The sequence below is a fragment of the Mus caroli genome, chromosome 17 (genome assembly GCF_900094665.2).
Source record: "Mus caroli chromosome 17, CAROLI_EIJ_v1.1, whole genome shotgun sequence".
Classification (NCBI taxonomy): domain Eukaryota; kingdom Metazoa; phylum Chordata; class Mammalia; order Rodentia; family Muridae; genus Mus; species Mus caroli.
Window position 1 is genome coordinate 42,315,166 of NC_034586.1, and position 5,600 is coordinate 42,320,765.

Here is a 5,600-nt window from a genome sequence, read left to right on the forward strand (position 1 = left end):
TTGGTTTTTCGAGACAGGGTTTCTCTGTGTAGCCCTGGCTGTCCTGGAACTCACTTTGTAGACCAGGCTGGCCTCGAACTCAGAAATTCGCCTTTCTCTGCTTCCCAAGTGCTGGGATAAAAGGCGTCCGCCACCACGCCCAGCTGCCTTTTCGGCTTTTAACTTCCAGGAAGTCCCTACTCTTAAGGCCACCTGCATGGACCAGCATAAAAAGACAGAGAAAATTAGGGGCACATGGGAAAGAAAGGAGCCTGCTCTCTGGGATCTTTTATGTTTAATTTACATTTATTTATGCATATGGGAGTTTTGCCTGAATGCATATCCACTGAGTGGACACTTGATGACAGAGGAGGGCTAGACTCCCCTAGAACTGGAGGTACAGGTGGTTGTGAGCCACCACCTGGGTGATGGGAATTGAATCCAGGTCCTCTGGAAGAGCAACCAGTGTGCTTGGCCACTGTGTCGTCGCCCTAAACCCCGCCCTCTGGAATCTTGGTTAGGAGCCAGAAACTTCAATCCAACTGGTAAAGCCAAAATTGTCAATAGAAGTAATGGTCCAGCCAGGTGTGGTGGCAGATGCCTTTAATGCTAGCACTCTAGAACTCACTCTGTGAGTTCGAGTCCAGACTGGTCTGTCTACAGAGTGTGTTTTCAGGATATTCAAGGCTACACAGAGAAGCCTTGACTCGGAAAATAAATAAATAATACATAAATAAAATAATGTTCATTTCCCTAACGATTTCTCAAAACAGGGATGTTAAAAACAACAAATAAGAGCCTGAAGACAGTGGCTCAGCTGTTAAGAGCACCTGAGTTCGATTCTCACCCCCCCACATGGTGGATCATAGCCAGAGAACCCAACCCCTTTTTCTGGCCCCTATAGGCACTAGGTATATACATGCTACACAGACATACATGTGGGGAAAACATCCATATGCATATGTTATAACAAAAATAAGAACTAGGAATAAATTATGCTTACATATAATGTTTCTTACTTTAGTATGTCTTAGCACTCCTGTCTCATTCTTAAACCTGAAGAAAATACTCCAGAATTCTTTTTTTTAAGATTTATTTATTTTATGTACATGAGTACACTGTAGCTGAACAGATGGTTGTGAGCCTTCATGTAGTTGTTGGGATTTGAATTTTTAGGACCTCTGCTTGCTCCAGTCAACTGCACTCACTTAGTTCCTGCACGCTCTTGCCCAAAGATTTATTATTATGCATAAGTACAGTTTAGCTGTCTTCAGACACACCAGAAGAGGGCTTCAGATCTCATTACGGATGGTTGTGAGCCACCATGTGGTTGCTGGGATTTGAACTCAGGACCTCTGGAAAAGCAGTCAGTGCTCTTACCCGCTGAGCCATCTCACCAGCCCCAGGCAATTCTTTAAGAGAAGAGAAAGGGGCTAGGGATGGAACAGAGCTAGTAAAATGTTGGCTGCTTGCTTGCACGAAGCTCTGGGTTTGTTCCTTAGCATTACAGGAAACTGGTGTGGTCCATGCCTGTAATCCCAGCATTCTTGATGTAGAAGCAGGATGATCCAATTGGAAGCCAGCCTGTGTTAGGAGACTTGCCTAAAGAGAGTGTAGGCAGCCGGGCGCCTAAAAGATGGTGCCGGCCTCCGGTATACCCACCGTAAACAAGGCCACTGCACAGGCGCTAGCCCAAATCTGGCGCCAACCCCTCCCGAGCAGGTGCATACAAATTAAAGTGCTGGCAGACTGACCAATCCCAGGAGGACACATAGCTCTCCCCAGTGCTAGGGTATATATAAACAGTCCTCCCTGGGTTTCCAGAGTTCCCGTAGCATCAAGGTGTTCCTGAAATAAAGCTGTTGAGAAGAATCCGACCGTGTTGCGGTTTTCCTTACCGGACGAGGTGAGCGCAACAAGAGAGAGGGGGAGAGATGTGCTAAACTTAATCTTTATATCTGTTGTGATCACATCCATTGAGCAATCTAGCTCAGAAAACCCTGAATCATATAGATATAATAGACCTCTTCTCTCTCTCTTTCTCTCTCTCTCTCTCTCTCTCTCTTGAGAAGCCTGCACCCATATTTTGTGTACTTAAACCTCTAGTTAATAAATCATATGATACTGGGTGTGGTGGTTCACAGCACCAATCCCAGCACTTGGGAGCCAGAGGCAGGAGGATTCCCTGAGACCAGCCTGGTCTACCTAGTGAGTTCCAGGACAGCCAGGACTACGCATAGAGAGAGGTATCTCAAAAAACCAAAAATAACAAACTCATGTACTCTGACTTATCCTGAACATCCTTCCTGCAATTGTCAAGGATCTGACTTCACTTGAGTGGAAGTCCCACGTCCAGCTTTGTTTTTATTTTTGACAGAGTCTCAAACTCCACAAGTAACTAACTGATGATGATCTTGGACTTCCAGTTCTCCTGTCTCTACCTCCTGAGTGCTAGGTGACAAGCACGTGCCACCGACACTTGATTTATGTGGTACCCTGAGTCTTGTGTGTAGTAGGCAAGCACTCTACTCACTGAGCAATATCTCCAACCTTCACGTAAGACGTCTGAAAACAGGCAGGGCAGCCTTACCAAGGAGCGGGCGCCAAAGGCCCCTATGACTTAGGGGAAGGGATGGAGACTTTATGCCAAATCTAGGGAGGTGGGCAGGCACAAGACAGATACTAGCCCTGGTCCCTTAACAGAGGTTAATAGATCAGCAACTGTAGATCTGCTTGGGTTGACAGATCTGCAACCATTTACCTGAGTGGAGCCTGTGTCTGAATATGAGAGCCGAGCAGACGATCAGTAAACCGCACCTTCTCCAAGGTGAGAGATGTCTCCCACCAGTTAACTTCAGACAATAACAAGCCCATGAGAGGCAGTCTGGCAGGACATGCTAGAAGCGTTCTAAGGCATGAGTATACCAGACCAAAGAGGGCAGAGGTTGCTGAAGGGGATGGGTAGAGCAGACAGGTGGAGTCAGACTGTCCTTGAAAACAGTTGCTCTGGCCAGGGAAAATGATGCGGCCCAGGCGAGTCTGAGTACAGAATGCGGCCATTGTGCCCACAGAACCAGCTGTCATCCCCCTCATGCTTAGCTGATGGCCTGAGGGTGAGGTGTGAGTCCTATACCCTACATCAGCTGCTGAGGCTGGACAGCTGCTCCTAGAACAGTGGGAGGAAGGAGGTGGGAAGTCAGAGTCTGTAAGAGGAGATGAGGAGAGACGTGCCTAACATATTCCAGGAAGACAGAGAAAACAGCATAAACCACAAGGGAAGGAAAAATTTAAGAGCAATTGGGCAAGACTGTAATGGGAATACATTTCAGAGATCCAAAAAGGGGACTTAAATATCTGGAAGGGTGTGCCTGGGAATGGTCAGGAAAGTACCAAGTCACAAATGTTATCAAGATGTTTGCTCCCCTTCAGATTCATCTAGACAGTCAAGACATTCTTTTAAATTCAAATCCCAAGAGGGGGGAAAAAAACCAAAAAAACAAAAAACCCACTGGCACACTAAGAAAAAAAAAGTTGATGCAATTCTAGCCAAGTACCCAGCCCAATGGTGACTCGTAGTTTCTCTTCTTTCAGGATCTGAGTAAGCTGCCCATAAAAATGTGTTCTGGAGACTTGGGTATGGTGGCATAATGCTGGTAAATCCAGAATTTGGGAGGTAGAGGCAGGAGCTTCTGGAGTTCAAGGTCAACCTCACTTACAAGGTCAACCTCACAGTTACAGGGGACCCTGCTTCCAGAATGCAGATGTCTTTGGCTAGGTGGCTCAGCAGGTAAAGGCACTCACCTTATACCCACCAAGCTGGATGTTCTGGGTGTAAGAATCAAGTCTCACGAGTTGTCCTCTGGCTTCTTGCCTTAGCTAGGTTTCTATTGTTGTGACACATACCACCCAGCTTGGGGAGGACACAGTTTATTACAGTTTACAGTTCTACTCTATAGTCCACCATTGAAGGAAGTCAGGCAAGAACGCACGGCAGGAGCCTGGAGGCAGGAGCTGAACCAGAGGCCATAGACAAGTGCTGCTTACTGACCTGCTCAGCTTGCTTGCTTGTTTGCCTTTTTCTTTTTCTGTTTTTGTTGCTGCTGCTGCTGTTGTTGTTGTATTTTGAGACAGGGTTTCTCTGTGTAACCGTCCTAGCTCACCTAGAACTCACTATGCAGACCAGGCTGGTCTCAAACTCACAGAGATCAGCCTGCCTCTGCCTCTCCAGAGCTGGGATTGAAGGAACGTGCCTTCTTTCTTACTAACCAGGAGCACTGACCTCACCCTCCATGGTTGGCTCTCCTGAGACAACCATTAACCAAGAAGATGCCTTGGAATCCTGGCCACAGATCCTTCTGGTCCAGACATTTTCTCAGTCGAGGTTCCCTTTTCCCAAATGACTCTAGCTTGTGTCAAGTCTGCAGGGAGCTGAACAGAACATCTCTGCAAACACATACCCACGTGGAGATATAACTGAGTGAAGTCATAATAGTTTCAAAACAGGGAGTGGGGTTGTAGCTGGGCTGGTAGAGTTGCTCACTTAGAGTGCAGGAAGCCCTAGGTTCCACTCCCTATAACTCCAGCCCTGGGAGGTAGAAGCAAGAGGGTCAGAAGTTCAAGGTCATGCTCCACTACATTGGGAATCCAATGCCGGGACCTGGACTGTCTAAGCAAACACAACAAAGAAGAAACACAACCAAAACTAAGCAAAACAAAACAGCAACCAGCAAAACCAGGTGTGATTGAGTTGACAGATCTAACTGTGCAGGTCTAACCTCAGCTCATCTGTTACTGAATGGAATCTTCCGCAAAGCAGTCAGTAGCTCAGTTTACCTTTCTGGGAAATGTAACTGACTTGTTAGGACAGATCAGACAGGGCAGAACCTAGTGTAGAAAATGTGACAATAGGAACGTTCTTATGTGGTTAGGTGTGGTGGACCGTGCCCCCCACCCCCAGCTCTTAGGAGGTACAGACCGGGGAGCAGGGGTTCAAGATTCTTCTCTGCCACTTAGTGAGTTGGAGACCAGCCTGGGCTACATGAGAGCCTCTCTCAAATACAACAACAACAACAAGACACTAGCTGGGCTGTCAAGATGGCATAGTAAGTAAAGATGTTTGCAAGCTTGCCAGCCCGAGTTCACTAGAAACTGAATAAAAGGTCTAACTCCACACAAGTTGTATGACAACCTGAATAGGCACACAGCAACACAGGCATATTCCCAAGAAGAATAAAATAAAAAAATAAGTTTTAAAAAGTACATTGAGCCGGGTATGGTGGCGTACACCTTTAATCCCAGCACCTGGGAGGCAGAGGCAGGCGGATTTCTGAGTTCGAGGCCAGCCTGGTCTACAGAGTGAGTTCCACGACAGCCAGGGATATACATAGAAACCCTGTCTCAAAAAACAAAACAAAAAAAAAAAAAAAAAAAAAAAAAAAAAAAAAAAAAAAAAAAAAAAAAACATGATATAGGACACAGAATATGTCAAGAATCCCTGAAAAATTAGAAAATTAAAAACTCACACTGAAGGACCCAAAATATGGCGATAAAACCTGAAAAACGAGGAAAATTAAAAACTCACAGTGAAGAACCCAGAATATGGCAAGAAAACCTGAAAAAGG